A 17,118-nucleotide genomic window follows, 5' to 3' on the forward strand; every position below is an offset into this window, starting at 1 on the left:
CGCCAGAAATGCGTGAGGTGGCAGCTTGTTTTTAATCACTGCCATGGTGGTCTTTATTTTTTACTTTGAATGAATAAACCTTGAAGATTTTATATAAAGATGCGATTAGCCACTTTTTTATGTATATTTTTGGTTCATTTTAATGTATAATTTTTCAAATTTATTTTATTTTTTTCATTTTTACTCTTTGCCCCTTAGCTGACTTAACCCTGCGTTTCGGCTGATCGCTCACACTTTATACTGCAGTACTTCACAGTATTACAGCATATGGCAAAAAAACACATCTTCTGAAGTCCTTTCACAGGTGGGGCTTCATAGGAGAATCAAGATGGCGTCGAGAGGGGCCTTCAGCAGGTCCCTGGCTGCCATAAGTTATCAGACACAATCGCAGGAAGGTAGTGGAAACTCGTGACCACGTGCATCAGCGATCATGCTATTTAAATGATGATGTCAGATTGTTAGCGGCATTTTAATGGTAAAACCACAGCGATCGAAGTGCGCACCAACTCCTGTAGTTACAAGCAGATTCCAGCTATAAATTACAGCAGGCATCTGCCCAGTATGGTGCGGGGACTTGGCATAAGACATACTATTACATCTTATGTTGGGAAGGGGTTAAACAGCATATAATTATTGTTAATTCTAAGTGTCCATGTGTTATCCTTAAACTACCCAAAATCACACAATAGGGCCGCCAAGTGTGGAAGTGTGTGGGAACAAAATTTTGCTTACTTATTTTTAAGTAATAGTACCATTAGGACACTAGGTGGCGCTCAAACATCATCTGAATTTCCCTTCCAGAAATTTCAATGTAAATGTCTGCAAATTGAGATTCTGATTTGGCTTTTATCCTGAGTCATATTGCAAGACAAGTTAAAGGGTCGATTGTGACTTGTAGGATTTATGCTACCAATAGATGGCGCTATAGAGTTCAAGTCCTCCTCTCTGAAGAGGCAATTTGCAATGTAAATCCTGGTCAGGAAAAGTAACATTATTTTTCTAGGCCTGTAAACTTGACCTTTCCTTCAGAACAATACAGTGAATACTTATGCCCAATGCATACAATTATGGCTTTCCATGTAAAATTTAGACTGACCACTTGATGACGTGTGACGTTGGCTGTCTGATTGCAGCTAAAATACAAGTAACCTTTTAATTGGTGCCATGCCACAAGTCTTACTCTAGCAAGGACTGGAGTAGGATTTCTGGTGAGGCGCAAATGACTTGTCCAACGGTCCTGAATCATTAAGAGGTGGGAACGCCTGTTAATAAATCAGGAGCGTCTGACTTCATGCCCCCTCATCTAGACCAGAGTAAGCAACCGCTTAAACATAGTTGAAAAATTAAAACTAAATACAATTATACATAACAAATATATCATGGCCAGAAGTGTTATTAGCATTTACTCAAACTGTGTGTGAGTCTTGTCTTAAGGCCAGTTTCACAATTCCGTATATTTCCGGTACCGGAGATATCCGTTTCCTGTGTGGCAACTGTGTGCTGCATCAGGATCACACGGACCGGCGCATGGGAATCAGCGCTACAGTTAGTGCTGTTCCCAAGCGCCGGGTGCTGAACGCTGCCCTTATCATGGTTCCTGCCGGCGCTGTGATCAGCACCAGCAGGGACAATGATGAGGGTAGTAGTGTCTGCTCCTGCAGTGTCTCTGTGTAAAAATAATAATAAAATAATAAAATCCATATACTCACCTGTCCGGAGATGTTCCCCGCTGTAATCCTCTGACCGCTGATGCTGAGGAGCCGGGAGAATGAGCTCTGGAGCTGAACTCAGTGAGTGACCGTGTAATAGAAGGAGAAAAGTATTTCAGAGAATCAATGTGAGTTGTATATAATAAGTAGAAAGAGCACCATCTGGTGAGCATTTAAAGTTTGCAAGCTGGACCTGGTCAGGTGACCTCCAGCAGAGGATTTCAAAATGTAACAGTCGAGCGTGCAGTGCCTGAGGTGATTTCGTGACGCAAGCCGGACGCGCTGAAGAAACCAGCGAGAGAGACCGGGTGAGAGACCCGTAAGGCAAGACTGGTGGCTGCCGGTGAACGAGTGCGGGATTCAGCGCAGTAGTCCCTCGGGTGTCACAGCTACGGAAGAGGACCGGGACTTGGATACGACATTAAGGAAATGGAAAGGAAATGTACAAGACCCTCCTACCCACGACGTGGTAAACCGCCCCGATTGACAGGACAAAGAGAGGATAGAAACGAGTCGTGCCAGAGAGATCTCGTCAGCAGAAGCCGATGAGTGTCATCACTGAACAGGGCTGTCACTTCAACCACTCCCTCACGGTACCGGGAACAATATATACACAGTACAGACCAAAAGTTTGGACACACCTTCTCATTTAAAGATTTTTCTGTATTTTCATGACTATGAAAATTGCACTTTATTATATTAAAAAAAATCTCTACAAAAAATAATTCTGACAAATAATTTACAAAAATGTGAAGTGCTCTCCATATGTACATTATTTAAAAAAATAAAAATATATATTATATATATATATACTGTATATACAGTATATATAATATATTTTTTTATTTTTAAAAATAATGTACATATGGAGAGCACTTTACATTTTTGTAAATTGTCAGAATTATTTTTTTAGAGATTTTTTTTTAATATAATAAAGTGTGAAAAATAAAGTTTTAATATTTTCTACTTTTAAACACTGGGGAAAGCAGCTCCTGACATTGACATGAAAACCAAGTGTACAGCTAGCTCTCCATATGGCTGCAGTGAATATGGGCAGGATTTGCTCGGTATGTGACATCACTCCTCCTGTCCTCTTCTGGGTGTTTGCAAACTGATGGCCTAAGATAAAGTTTAGTATCACAGTGCAGCGCCATTTTGGTTACTGTAATGTGAACTGTGTCATTGACTGCATCCAGCAATGCCAGGCTTATATATATATTTTTTTCTTTTAATGTTGTGGGGGAAAAAAATCAGATGTTTATTTTTTTCTTTTTTAGGAAGGTAGAGTGAATGAGAACACAATTCTGACATTTCAGTTATTTTTCTGTTAATGGCATTTACTATAATAATTAATTTTTCTTTTTGATAGACTGAATTTTACGGAGGCATTGATACTAAATGTCTTCATTTCTTTATTTTTAATGGGGAAGAAGGGGGGGTTGGACCATTTATTTGTCTGTGTATATATGCATATTACGCCTTTTTTATTTACAATATTAACTGCATTGGTCATAGCTTGATGGCTGCTGCACTGTGCACACTGACTCAGCTCTGCTCAGTCAGTGTAAAGCCTCATCCAGATGTCGGTGATTTGCGGATGTCTGAATATGGCTCTATTGCTGCCTGTGCAAAACAACGCAGAGTAGATAACTTTGTTACTGGTTACTGCATTTTGCATATTGAAGCTGAACTTGCAGAGTGCCATAGGCAGTAGCGTAGCTACTGGGGGGGCAGAGGGGGCCGCGGCCCCACGCTCCGAGGGGGCCCACCCAGAGCTACGCCACTGTAACTTATGCTGATACAGTTACACCCTGGGGCAGAGCAGGGAGACTCGAGGTCACTGCACTGCCCGGCACAGAGGGGGGGCCCCCGGTGCCAGCATCGGGACCCCCCGCCCGTCATCGCAAGCTCAGTGATGAGAGAGGGACCGAGACGCTCCCTCTCCCATCAGTTTCCCCTCTGCGTCACCACCTGGCGCCCGCTGTTCTGAAGATGTGTGCGTGCCGGTCGCTCAGAGCAGCGAGGGAACGAGGAGGAGAGAGAGGTGAGTATTGTTTATTTTTCCTATAGGGGGGGGGTGTTATGCTACAGACTTTGTCTATGGGGGGTGATTATGCTACAGACTCTGCCTATGGTGGGATTATGCTACAGACTCTGCCTGTGGGGGGGATAATGCTACAGACTCTGCCTATGGGAGGGATTATACTACAGACTTTACCTATGGGGGGGATTATGCTACAGACTCTGCCTATGGGAGGGATTATACTACAGACTTTACCTATGGGGGGGGATTATGCTACAGACTCTGCCTATGGGGGGATTATACTACAGACTCTGCTTATGGGGGAGATTATACTACAGACTCTGCTTATGGGGGAGATTTTACTACACACTCTGCCTATGGTGGGGATTATACTACAGACTCTGCTTATGGGGGGATTATACTACAGACTCTGCTTATGGGGGAGATTATACTACAGACTCTGTTTATGGGGGAGATTATACTACAGACTCTGCTTATGGGGGAGATTTTACTACAGACTCTGTTTATGGTGGACATTATACTACAGACTCTGTTTATGGGGGGGATTATACTACAGACTCTGCCTATGGGGGGGATTATACTACAGACTCTGCCTATGGGGGGATTATACTACAGACTCTGCTTATGGGGGAGATTATACTACAGACTCTGTTTATGGGGGAGATTTTACTACAGACTCTGCCTATGGTGGGGATTATACTACAGACTCTGCTTATGGGTGGATTATACTACAGACTCTGCTTATGGGGGAGATTATACTACAGACTCTGCTTATGGGGGAGATTATACTACAGACTCTGCTTATGGGGGAGATTATACTACAGACTCTGCTTATGGGGGAGATTATACTACAGACTTTGCCTATGGGGCGGATTATGCTACAAACTCTGCCTATGGGGGGTTTATAGTACAGACTCTGCCTATGGGGGGATTATAGTACAGACTCTGTTTATGGGGGAGATTATACTACAGACTCTGCCTATGGGGGGGATTATACTACCGATTCTGCCTATGGGGGAGATTATACTACAGACTCTGTTTATGGGGGAGATTATACTACAGACTTTGCCTATAGGGGGGATTATACTACAGACTCTGCCTATGGGGGGGATTATGCTACAAACTCTGTTTATGGGGGGATTATACTACAGACTCTGCCTTTGGGGGGGATTATACTACAAACTCTTTTTATGGGAGAGATTATACTACAGACTCTGCCTATTAGGAGATTATACTACAGACTCTCCCTATGAGGGGGATTATACTACAGATTCTGCCTATGGGGGAGATTATGCTACAGACTCTGCCTATTAGGAGATTATACTACAGACTCTGCCTATTAGGAGATTATACTACAGACTCTGCCTATTAGGAGATTATACTACAGACTCTGCCTATGGGGACTATTATACTACAGACTCGGCATATGGGGGAATTATACTACAGACTCTGCATATGGGGGGATTATACTACAGACTCTGCCTATGGGGGGATTATGCTACAGACTCTGCCTATTAGTAGATTATACTACAGACTCTGCCTATTAGGAGATTATACTACAGACTCTGCCTATGGGGGCGATTATACTACAGACTCGGCATATGGGGGAATTATACTACAGACTCTGCCTATGGGGGGATTATGCTACAGACTCTGCCTATGGGGGGATTATACTACAGATTCTGCCTATGGGGGAGATTATACTACAGACTCTGACTATTAGGAGATTATACTACAGACTCTGTCTATGGGGGGGATTATACTACAGACTCTGCCTATGGGGGGGATTATACTACAGACTCTGCATATGGGGGGAATTATTCTACAGACTCTGCCTATGGGGGGGGTTATACTACAGACTCTGCCTATGGGGGGGATTATACTACAGACTCTGCCTATGGGGGGGATTATACTACAGACTCTGCCATATGGGAGAGATACCACAGACTCTGCCTATGGGGGGGATTATACTACAGACTCTGCTATATGGGGGAGATTATGCTGCTGTGTATAAGAGAGCACTATACTGTGTAGAGGGGAGCTGTACATGGGGGGGGGACTCAGGACATTATTAAATGTTAAGTGGGCACTTATCGTTATAGGGGAACTCAGGTTATTATGACTGTCAAAGGGGCACACAGAGGGCATTATTACTTTCTAGGGAGCAAAATGTAGGCACTGTTTTTTAGGGCTCTTTCACATGGCATTACTATATTCTAGAGGGTTGTTTTACCATTTAGAGGGTGCACAGCAGGTGCAGTAATAGGGACACGTACAGCAGCGGCTCAGTATTGGGGTATCAGCAGTATGAGAGGTTTGTGCAGGTTGGGAATAGATGGGGACGGTGCCTGAAATGTAAGGAGTCAAATGTGTCTTTGTTGTGATCTCTGCTGACCTGAGACTGAGTCCTGGCTGGAGAAGTTGTCGTGTCGGTCTGGGCCAGATGAAAAAGAAGGGAAAAGTGAACAATTTAATCAGAAAGAACGTCAGCGGTAAGTCACTATGTATAACTGTGCTGTGATCTCTTATATGTTTTGCAGGACTGGTATCTATCAATATATGTTGCCATATGGCGGTAATAGCAGTGCTGGTCTTTGTATAGAGGTTATTTTTGGTAACAGTCATCTGCTGAGGTTCTCCTACATCCACTATCTGCGTGCACCACCATAGCTGAAATCAGGGTTACCTGGCTAGGGGCCCACTCAGAAGTTTCTCCCCCCGGACCAAAACCCTAGCTACGCCTCTAGCTATAGGCAGTGGTCTGTAACATCTGTGGTCTGTAACCTCTGTGGTCTGTAGCATCTGTGGTCTGTAACATCTGGTCTAATACACTTTGCAGAGGCAGCAGTAAGGCCTCAGTCAGATGTCTGTGCATCATGGATGTTTGGATGAGGCTTTACACTGACTGCAGCAATCTGTACCCTTAACTCTGCTCAGAATGATGATTACACTGCAGTGGTGATGGCAGCGGTGAGAACACATCTACCAGGCTACCGACCCGTTCTCACCACTGGAAGAAGCCATTGGCAAAGCCCTGCTCCATTACAGTGGTGAGAACAGGGCTGTGGCGGTGCCAGGTGCCCATACCTGCTGTCCTTGCTGACTGTTCTAAGTAGTGTTGACAGAGGGAAATTGCAGTTCAGCTCATAGCGCTGGGCTACAATAAAATGGTTTCCAGGTTCCCCCCTCAGTTGTCATCTGCACATAACCAGGGACGTGCACAGATGATATGGCCACAACATAAAAGATGGGGTCGGATACAAAAGTCACTCTCCTATGGCCTGTACCAAGTGTCGTGCTCTGACACACCAGCAATAAGAATAGCAGCCCCCAGTGCATGAAGAAAAAAGTAAAAAATATATATACTAATTCAGTTTATTTTATACCTTTAAAAATGTTGATTATAATGAATAAAAAATAAATATAATTGTGATACATTAATTTTAACACAGGGCCTACCTCTTTCCTCTCCACAGTCCTGCACTTTAACCCTCGTCCACTAGGAGGAATCGCTATGTGAACAGAGAACAGGGTCAGTTACAGACCTCCAAATACCAGGATCCGTAAGGAAGAATTCTGCCCAACAGATGTTATTTTGACGAGTGCAGAATCTTATACTGCCCCTCTACAAGATCCAAATCTGAAACTCTTCAGGAGGAAAACCCCTACTAATATACTTTTCTTTTAATTTTTTAACATTTATTATTGCAATATATTATACAGTCAATAATAGTCACATGATTCCAATCTCTTTCTGCAAGAAGAACTCAGATTTATAAAGGTATATTAAATCATGATGCCATCATATAATGTCACAAACTATGTAGAAGCTCAAGAACTTGAGAGTTAAATTTGTTTTGGTAGAAGAGGAGTTAAGCAGGGCAGTAACTTTAGAAAGGTTCTCCTGTGCGACTAAGCTCGATTTCATAGCTGGTGCTCAGTTACAGCAGCTGTATCTAGAGAACATGACCTAGTGCCTCATATATCGATGACGTACAAAGAAATGTGTCTAAAATAGGAAGACAGGGAGCAGAGACACATAATCAAGGATGTTACTGTTTAGCAGAGGATGTGACATGAGCTGCCTGCCTTTAGTCTCATGAATGAAAAAGTTGTTGCTGTCTTTTAAAGAGAACCTGTTATCTATGAATTGTAATTTTATCTTAATAGATTAAAATTTGCCTAAAAAAATCATAATAAACCTTTGTGCTTCCATAACATCCACAGTAGAATTCTCTGTGCCTGTGGTAAATTTGCAAATTGTTCTGCAAAAAATCATGCATTTATAAGCATGTACATTGGATATAAAAAGTCTACACACCCCTGTTAAAATGGCAGGTTTTTGTCATGTAAAAAAAAGTAATACCAAGAAAAATAATTTCAGAATGTTTTCCACTAATAATGTCACCTATCTGTACAAGTCCATTGAGAAAGAAACTGAAATCATTTTGAGGAGGGACAAAACTAAAATAATGTGGTTGCATAAATGTAACTAACCTCTTATAACTGGGGATGTGGTTGAGTTCAGAGTTAGCCAACCACTTTTAAACTCCTATTAAATAGTAGTCAGTATGCAGCTGTGATCAATTACCGTGATTCTGATTAACTCCATATAACGTTTAGCTGTTCTGGTAGGATTTTACTGACATTTTCTTAGTTGCATTTTACAGCAACAGCCATTGTCCATAAACAGCTTACAACACAGCAAAGGCATCATAAAACTGAAAATTATAAATTAGGAGAAGGGTACAAAAAAAATTCCAAGATACTGGAACACTGTGAAGCCGATCATTAAGAAGTGGCTTTAAATTTGTCACAACAGTGATATTACCTCAAACTGGAGAGACCTCAAGCATTGATGTAAAGACAAGAAATAAATTGGTTCAGGAAGCTGCAAAAGGCCTACAGCAACAGTAAAGGAACTGCAGGAAGTTCTGACAAGTACTGGTTGCATACTGCATGTAACAACAATCTCCTGTATTCGTCATATGTCTGGCCCGTGGAGAAGGGTGGCAAAAAAAAAAAGTATTTTCTGATGAAGATAATCCAAGCCCCGCTATGTTTTGTCAAAACCTACATCAAGTCTGCCAAAGGCATGTGGGAAAACGTTATGGACTGATGAGACCAAGGTTGAAACTTTTGGCCAAAATTACAAAAAGTATGTTTGGCGCAAAACCAGCCCTGCACATCACAAAAGAATTCCATACCACAGTGAAGCATGGTGGAGACAGCATTATGCTTTGAATCTGCGGAACTGGGGTTTTAGTGAAAAAATCAAAATATCAGTCAATTTTGCAACTAAACTTTCAGGCCTCTGCTAAAAAGTTGAAGATTAAGAGGAATTTCTCTATTCAGTACAACAGAGACCCTAAGCATACCTCCAAGTCAACAACAGATTGTCGCACCAGAAGAAGATCAAAGTTTTGATATGACCCAGCCAGAGCCCAGACCAGAATCCAATTTAAATTCTGTGGGCGACCTGAAGAAGGCACTGGACACAGGAGATGCCATCACAAGCTGACAGATGCTACTGCAAGGAAGAGTGGGCAAAGATTGCCAGTTCTATATGTGCCATGCTGATAAACTCTTACCCAAAAAGACTGAATGCTGTCATAAATTCAATGGGTACTTCAACAAAGTATTCGTTTAAGGGTGTGCATATTTGTGAAACCATATTATTTTAGTCCATTTTTGTTTCCATCGGAAAAGATTTATTATTGAATTGTAGAGATTATAGGTGTCATTAAAGGAGGGAAAAATTCTGAAATGGTATGATGTTTTTTACATGACAAAAACCTGGCATTTTAACAGGGGTGTGTAGATTTTTTATATATACATATATATATATATATATATATATATATATACAGTACAGACCAAAAGTTTGGACACACCTTCTCATTTAAAGATTTTTCTGCATTTTCATGACTATGAAAATTGTACATTCACACTGAAGGCATCAAAACTATGAATTAACACATGTGGAATTATATACTTAACAAAAAAGTGTGAAACAACTGAAAATATGTCTTATATTCTAGGTTCTCCAAAGTAGCCACCTTTTGCTTTGATGGCTGCTTTGCACACTCTTGGCATTCTCTTGATGAGCTTCAAGAGGTAGTCACTGGAAATGGTCTTCCAACAATCTTGAAGGAGTTCCCAGAGATGCTTAGCACTTGTTGACCCTTTTGCCTTCACTCTGCGGTCTAGCTCACCCCAAACCATCTTGATTGGGTTCGGGTCTGGTGACTGTGGAGGCTAGGTCATCTGGCGTAGCACCCCATCACTCTCCTTCCTGGTCAAATAGCCCTTACACAGCCTGGAGGTGTGTTTGGAGTCATTGTCCTGTTGAAAAATAAATGATGGTCCAACTAAACGCAAACCGGATGGAATAGCATGCCGCTGCAAGATGCTGTGGTAGCCATGCTGGTTCAGTATGCCTTCAATTTTGAATAAATCCCCAACAGTGTCACCAGCAAAGCACCCCCACACCATCACACCTCCTCCTCCATGCTTCACGGTGGGAACCAGGCATGTAGAGTCCATCCGTTCACCTTTTCTGCGTCGCACAAAGACACGGTGGTTGGAACGAAAGATCTCAAATTTGGACTCATCAGACCAAAACACAGATTTCCACTGGTCTAATGTCCATTCCTTATGTTCTTTAGCCCAAACAAGTCTCTTCTGCTTGTTGCCTGTCCCTAGCAGTGGTTTCCTAGCAACTATTTTACCATGAAGGCCTGCTGCACAAAGTCTCCTCTTAACAGTTGTTGTAGAGATGTGTCTGCTGCTAGAACTCTGTGTGGCATTGACCTGGTCTCTAATCTGAGCTGCTGTTAACCTGCGATTTCTGAGGCTGGTGACTTAGATAAACTTATCCTCAGAAGCAGAGGTGACTCTTGGTCTTCGTTTCCTGGGGCGGTCCTCATGTGAGCCAGTTTCTTTGTAGCGCTTGATGGTTTTTGCAACTGCACTTGGGGACACTTTCAAAGTTTTCCCAATTTTTCGCACTGACTGACCTTCATTTCTTAAAGTAATGATGGCCACTCGATTTTCTTTACTTAGCTGCTTTTTTCTTGCCATAATACAAATTCTAACAGTCTATTCAGTAGGACTATCAGCTGTGTATCCATCTGACTTCTGCACAACACAACTGATGGTCCCAACCCCATTTATAAGGCAAGAAATCCCACTTATTAAACCTGACAGGGCACACCTGTGAAGTGAAAACCATTTCCGGTGACTACCTCTTGAAGCTCATCAAGAGAATGCCAAGAGTGTGCAAAGCAGTTATCAAAGAAAAAGATGGCTACTTTGAAGAACCTAGAATATAAGACATATTTTCAGTTGTTTCACATTTTTTTTGGAAAGTATATAATTCCACATGTGTTAATTCATAGTTTTGATGCCTTCAGTTGGAATGTACAATTTTCATAGTCATGAAAATACAGAAAAATCTTTAAATGAGAAGGTGTGTCCAAACTTTTGGTCTGTACTGTATATATATATATATATATATATATATATATACATATATATATATATTACACAAAGAATTTGATATAGACTTATCCTGATAAATTCTGTACTGTATGTGGTAGAAGTGTCCTTAGCCACAGATATGTCCATATTATGAAATGTCAATGAAGTGCTTTGAGGCATATTATGCTTTTGAGATAAATAATAAAACCATTTTTAATTAAAACTGCAGCCAGTAAAGTAAGTGACACATGACTGGAATCGGGATTTCTGCCCCTGCATCATGCTGCTCTCAGATGGGGTAGCGAAAACCTGGTGACAGATTCCCCCTTAAGACATCAAAGGTATAAAAGCCCCCTGAGTTCAATGTCATTTGTGTCATTTTCCCCTATATATTATTTCACATATTTCCAATTTATCTGAAATACTCTACAGTGGCACGTAAAAGTTTGGGCACCGCTGATCAAAATTACTGTTATCGTGAACAGTTAAGCAAGTTGATTTTATGCAAATATATATATATTGTAATTTTTTACATTTTAAAAATTACAAAAAGGAAAATGGGCCGAGGCAAAAGTTTGGGCACCCTGCATGGTTTTGTAAACGCTTTTTGTAGCCAGACAAAAGTCTTTCAATTCTTGTTTTGGGGGATTTTCATTCATTCTTCCTTGGAAAAGTCTTCCAGTTCTGTGAGATTCCTGGGTCGTCTTTCATGAGGTCTAGTCACAGATTTTCAATGATCTTCAGATCAGGGGACTGTGAGGGCCATTGTAAAACGTTCAGCTTTCTCCTTTTGAGGTACTCTACTGTGGATTTTGACGTGTGTTTAGGATCATTATCCATTTGTAGAAGCCATCCTCTTTTCAACTTCAGCTTTTTTTAACAGATATTGTTATATTTGCACAAGACTTGTTTCCAAAATGAATCAGGCTTGTTTAGATGTTCTTTTGCATACTTCTGACACTGAATTTTATGGTGAGGACGTAGGAGAGGTTTTCTTCTGATGACTCTTCTATGAAGGCCGTATTATGCAGGTGTCTCTGCACAGTAGAACAATGTACCACGACTCCAGAGTCTGCTAAATCTTTCTGAAGGTCTTTTGCAGTCAAACTGGGGTTTGGATTTGCCTCCCTAGCAATCCTATGAGCAGCCCTCACTGAAATTTTGTTTGATCTCCCAGACCTTATCTTGACCTCCACTGTTCCTGGGAGCTGCCATTTCTTAATTACATTTTGAACTGAGGAAAGGGCAACTTGAAAACTCTTTGCTATCTTCTTATAGCCTTCTCCTGCTTTGTGGGCCTTCACCATTTTCATTTTCAGAGTTGCTAGGCAGCTGCTTAGAAGAACCCATGGCTTCTGTCTTTTGGCACAAGGTTAAAGGAGGCTGGGTTTTTATAAAGCTGGGAAATTAGCATCACCTGGCCTTTCCGAACGATGATATTGAACAAGACATAACCCCAACAGGCTAATTAAGGTCTGAAACCTTGGTTAAAGTTATCTGAGCACAAATCTCCTAGGGTGCATTGGCCAAATTTCCTTTTTGTAATTTTTAAAATGTAAAAAATTACTTTTTTTTGCCTAAGGCTGCGTGCACACGATGCGTTTTTCATGCATTTATGCTGCGGAATTTCCGCAGTGGAAACGCATAAAAAACGCATGGTAATCCGCACCCCATGGCCCCCAATGGCATTCCGCAATGTCAATGCACATGCTGCGGATTTTTCCGCAGCGTTTCTGCAGCGCAAATAAATCCGCAGCATGTTCATTAATTTTGCGGAAGCGCCGCCATTGACTTGCATTGAGATGCATAGAATCCGTGTCTGTACATTTGTACAAGCGGATTTTATGCGTCCCTATGTGCGGATGGTACCCAGTTCTGGAGGAGAGGAGACTCTCATCCAGACCTGGGTACCATTGTACCTGTAAAAAAAGAATAAAATAATAAATAATTTATATTCACCTGTCCGACGGCTTCTCTCTGCTTGCCGGCAGCGCTTCTCCTTCCAGGACCTGAGATGACGTCGCGGTCATGTTACCGCAGGCTGTCTCGCGATGTGCCGGCAACCCGGAAGAAGCCAGGACGAGCGCTGCAGCACACGCCGGGGCCTCGGGGGTGAGTATAGCTTTATTTTTTTTATTTTTACGGTCACACTGTATAAATCCATGCCTTTTGCATGGATTTATACAGTGTGACCTAGTTGTCAAGCACTTTCCAAGTGATGCTATCGCCTGGAAAGTGCTTGTCAGTCCGCATGCGGAAACACATGCGTTAACGCATGTGGGTACGCATGTGAATCCGCATGTATTCTGCAGGAAAAACGCATGCACAATCTGCATGTGTTTTTTCTGCCAGGGCGATGCAGAAATGCTGCAGAAATTTTCTGCTTCATTTCTGCATCGTGGGCACATAGCCTAAAAGACAAAGGAATTGTGTCATTTTTAACTTTAGGGCTTTTAGAGGTCATTTCAACTTCACCTTGCCTAACTATTCACAATAACAGTAATTTTGACCAGGAGTGCCCAAAGTGTTACATGCCACTGTATATTCTTGTGAATATTGTCTTTTTTAGTGTTGAGCGAGTATGTTCTATTAACCCTTTCGCCGAGTATGCTCGGGCCGAGCTCCGAGTATTTACAGCTGCCAGTTGCTCGGTGATAAGGTTAAATCGCTCCTGTGTGCATGATTTGCAACTGTTTGACAGTTTTATTACATGTGAGGAATGTCTATTTCTTACACATTCCTCACATGTAATAAAGCTGTCAAACAGTTGCAAATCATGCACACGGAGCGATTTAACCTTATCACCGAGCACGCTGTAAATACTCGGAGCTCGGCCTGAGCATACTCGGACAGAACATACTCGCTCAACACTAGTCTTTTTGTGTGCCTTTGTGAGAAGTTGATTTATTTGGGTTACATATATTTATCCAGGATGGGCCATTTATATGGATACACCGAAATTAAATCTTCACAGCATAGACAATTGCCTTCAGATGACCCCAAAAATAAAAGTCTAAGGGGGTCAGATCGGGAGACCTTGGTGGCCATTCAACTGGCCCACGACGACCAATCCACTTTCCAGGAAACTGTTCATGTAGGAATGCTCGGACCTGACACCCATAATGTGGTGTGTGGTGGTGCACCATCTTGTTGGAAAAACTCAGGGAATCTTCAGTGCTTAAAGAGGGCAACACATCATCATGTAGCAATTTCAGATATCCAGTGGCATTGAGGTTTCCATTGATGAAGAATGGCCCCACTATCTTTGTACCCCACATACCATTTCTTCTGCGGTGTTGCTATCAGTGTGTCAAGAGTGGGAGAAGAGGGTTGCATTGACAATCCAACACAATGGGCAGCACTTTGAACACATTTTATAAATGGTCATAAACTTGCAAAAAACTCATGAAAGAATAAAGTTACATAAAAACCAAGCACACCATTGTTTTTCTTATGAAATTCTCAATAAGTTTGATGTGTCACATGACCCTCTTCCCATTGAAAAAAATAAAGTTGATTCCAAAATGGCCAACTTCAAAATGGCCACCATGGTCACCACCCATCTGGAAAAGTTTTCCCCCTCCCATATACTAATGTGCCACAAGCAGGAAGTTGATATCACCAAGCATTCCCATTTAATTTAGATGTATCCATATATATGGCCCACTATATCTATATCCTCTGCTATGGTTTTCCCATCTCTTTGATTTTAAAAATGTCACGCAGATTGATTGCATTTATACTGCAAAAAAAATAGTTCTGTGTTAGTGCTAAACCAAATGGCTGGCTGAATTAGATTGTGTTTGAGAGATGAAGCAAGGAGTTTGTATGTTCTCCCCGTGTTTGTGGGGTTTCCTCCGGGTTCTCCGGTTTCCTCCCACACTCCAAACACATACTGATAGGGAATGTAGATTGTGTGCCCCAATGGGGACAGAGATGATGTCTGTAAAGTGATATTTTATTAATGGCGCTATATAACTAAGTATAATAAATACATAAAATAATGTTGCCAAACCAACAACATACAACTTAATCCTTTCTTAAGGCAGCAGACAAGATTGTTTTACCTTTTTGCTACAATATTTAACTAGGAAACTAAATCCCATACAACACATAAAAATTCAATCTAGTATTAATTCAATAGGGACATGCAACTGAAGCTGCTCCCATCTGTTAGACACATTACATAGTTACATAGTTAGTAAAGCCGAATAAAGACTTGCGTCCATCAAGTTCGACCTGTTAGTTCTGTAATTGCTAAAGTTGATCCAGAGGAGGGCAAAAACCCCAAATGATTTGGCCAATCTTCACCTGAGGAAAAATTCCCTCCCGACTCTGAAACCAGCAGTCAGAATAAATCCCTGTATCAACCTACTATTTTATTCTATTTTTAAGTATATGCAGAAATCTGCCTGGTATCTAGAAAAGCATCCAGTCCCCGCTTGAACTGGTTTAGTGAATCCGACATTACCGTCTCCTCACTCAGTGAATTCCATATTCTCACTGCTCTTACCGTAAAGAACCCCTTCCTATGCTGGTGCTGAAACCTTTTCTCTTCCAGTCTTAGTGAGTGCCCTCTTGTTACCGTAATATCCCTCCTTTTGAACAAATCCCGGGCAAGGTCTCTATACTGTCCCCTAACATATTTGTACACATTTATTATGTCCCCCCTCAACCTTCTCTTTTCCAGGCTGAATAGTCCTAGTTTTGCCAACCTCTCTGGGTATTGCAGTCCCTCCATTCCCCTTATTAATTTTGTTGCCCTCCTTTGTACCTTTTCAAGCTCATTTATATCCTTTCTATATATTGGGGCCCATAACTGAGCACAGTATTCCAAGTGTGGTCTGACCAGTGCTTTGTACAGTGGAAGAACAATGTTCTCATCCTTTGCAGCTATACCTCTTCTGATACATCCCATTACCCTGTTTGCCCTTACAGCAGCGGCCTGACTTTGGGCACTCCAATTTAGTTTGCTATCAATCAAGATGCCCAAGTCCTTCTCCATCTCTGAATTCCCCAATGATTTCCCATTCAGTGAGTACTGGTGACTTCCATTTTTCCTTCCCATATGTATGACCTTACATTTCTCCTCGTTAAACCTCATTTGCCATTTAATGCTCCACCTACCCAGCTTATCCAAATCCCTCTGTAGGTCTGCACTGTCCTCTTTTGTATTAATTGTTTTACATAACTTTGTGTCATCTGCAAATATTGATATTTTACTATTTATCCCGTTGACTATGTCGTTAATAAAGATATTAAATAACATTGGGCCTAGTACAGACCCCTGTGGTACCCCACTAGTGACGCTTACCCAATCTGAGTATATTCCATTTATAACCACCCTCTGCCTTCTATCCTTTAGCCAGTTAGCTACCCACTTGCAGACATTTTCCCCCAGCCCCATCATTCTCATTTTGTATACCAACCTATTATGTGGCACGCTATCGAACGCTTTTGAGAAGTCGAGATACACGACATCCACAGGTTCCCCCTGATCTACTCGAGAGCTAACCTCCTCGTAGAAGTCAATCAGGTTTGTTTGGCAGGAGCGATTCCTCATGAATCCATGTTGGTTCGGGGTTAATAGATTATTAGCATCAAGATGCTCCATGATTGCCTCATTAATAAAGCCTTCAAAAATTTTGCCCACAACGGACGTCAGACTCACCGGCCGATAGTTTCCGGTGTTACTTTTTGCTCCCTTTTTGAATATTGGCACTACATTCGCCTGTCGCCAATCAAGTGGTACAGACCCAGTCTCAACAGAGTCCTTAAATATAAGATATAACGGTCTGTCTATCACATTACTTAGTTCCCTTAGTACCCGTGGGTGTATGCCATCAGGTCCTGGTGATTTGTTTATTTTAATGTTACTGAGGC

The 17,118-nt window shown here is 41.7% G+C and overlaps 1 long non-coding RNA gene across 1 annotated transcript; it reads left to right on the forward strand.

Annotated features, from left to right (window-relative positions):
* The first annotated feature begins 3,512 nt into the window (after nucleotides 1–3,512).
* On the forward strand, nucleotides 3,513–7,811 carry LOC141156506 (uncharacterized). The gene is made up of 3 exons (XR_012247649.1): nucleotides 3,513–3,753; nucleotides 6,154–6,245; nucleotides 7,230–7,811. It is a non-coding gene; the product is annotated as an uncharacterized lncRNA (long non-coding RNA).
* The last annotated feature ends 9,307 nt before the right edge of the window (nucleotides 7,812–17,118 follow it).

The sequence above is a fragment of the Phyllobates terribilis genome, unplaced genomic scaffold (genome assembly GCF_046119375.1).
Source record: "Phyllobates terribilis strain yellow unplaced genomic scaffold, ASM4611937v1 Scaffold_8__6_contigs__length_399053987, whole genome shotgun sequence".
NCBI classification, from domain to species: domain Eukaryota; kingdom Metazoa; phylum Chordata; class Amphibia; order Anura; family Dendrobatidae; genus Phyllobates; species Phyllobates terribilis.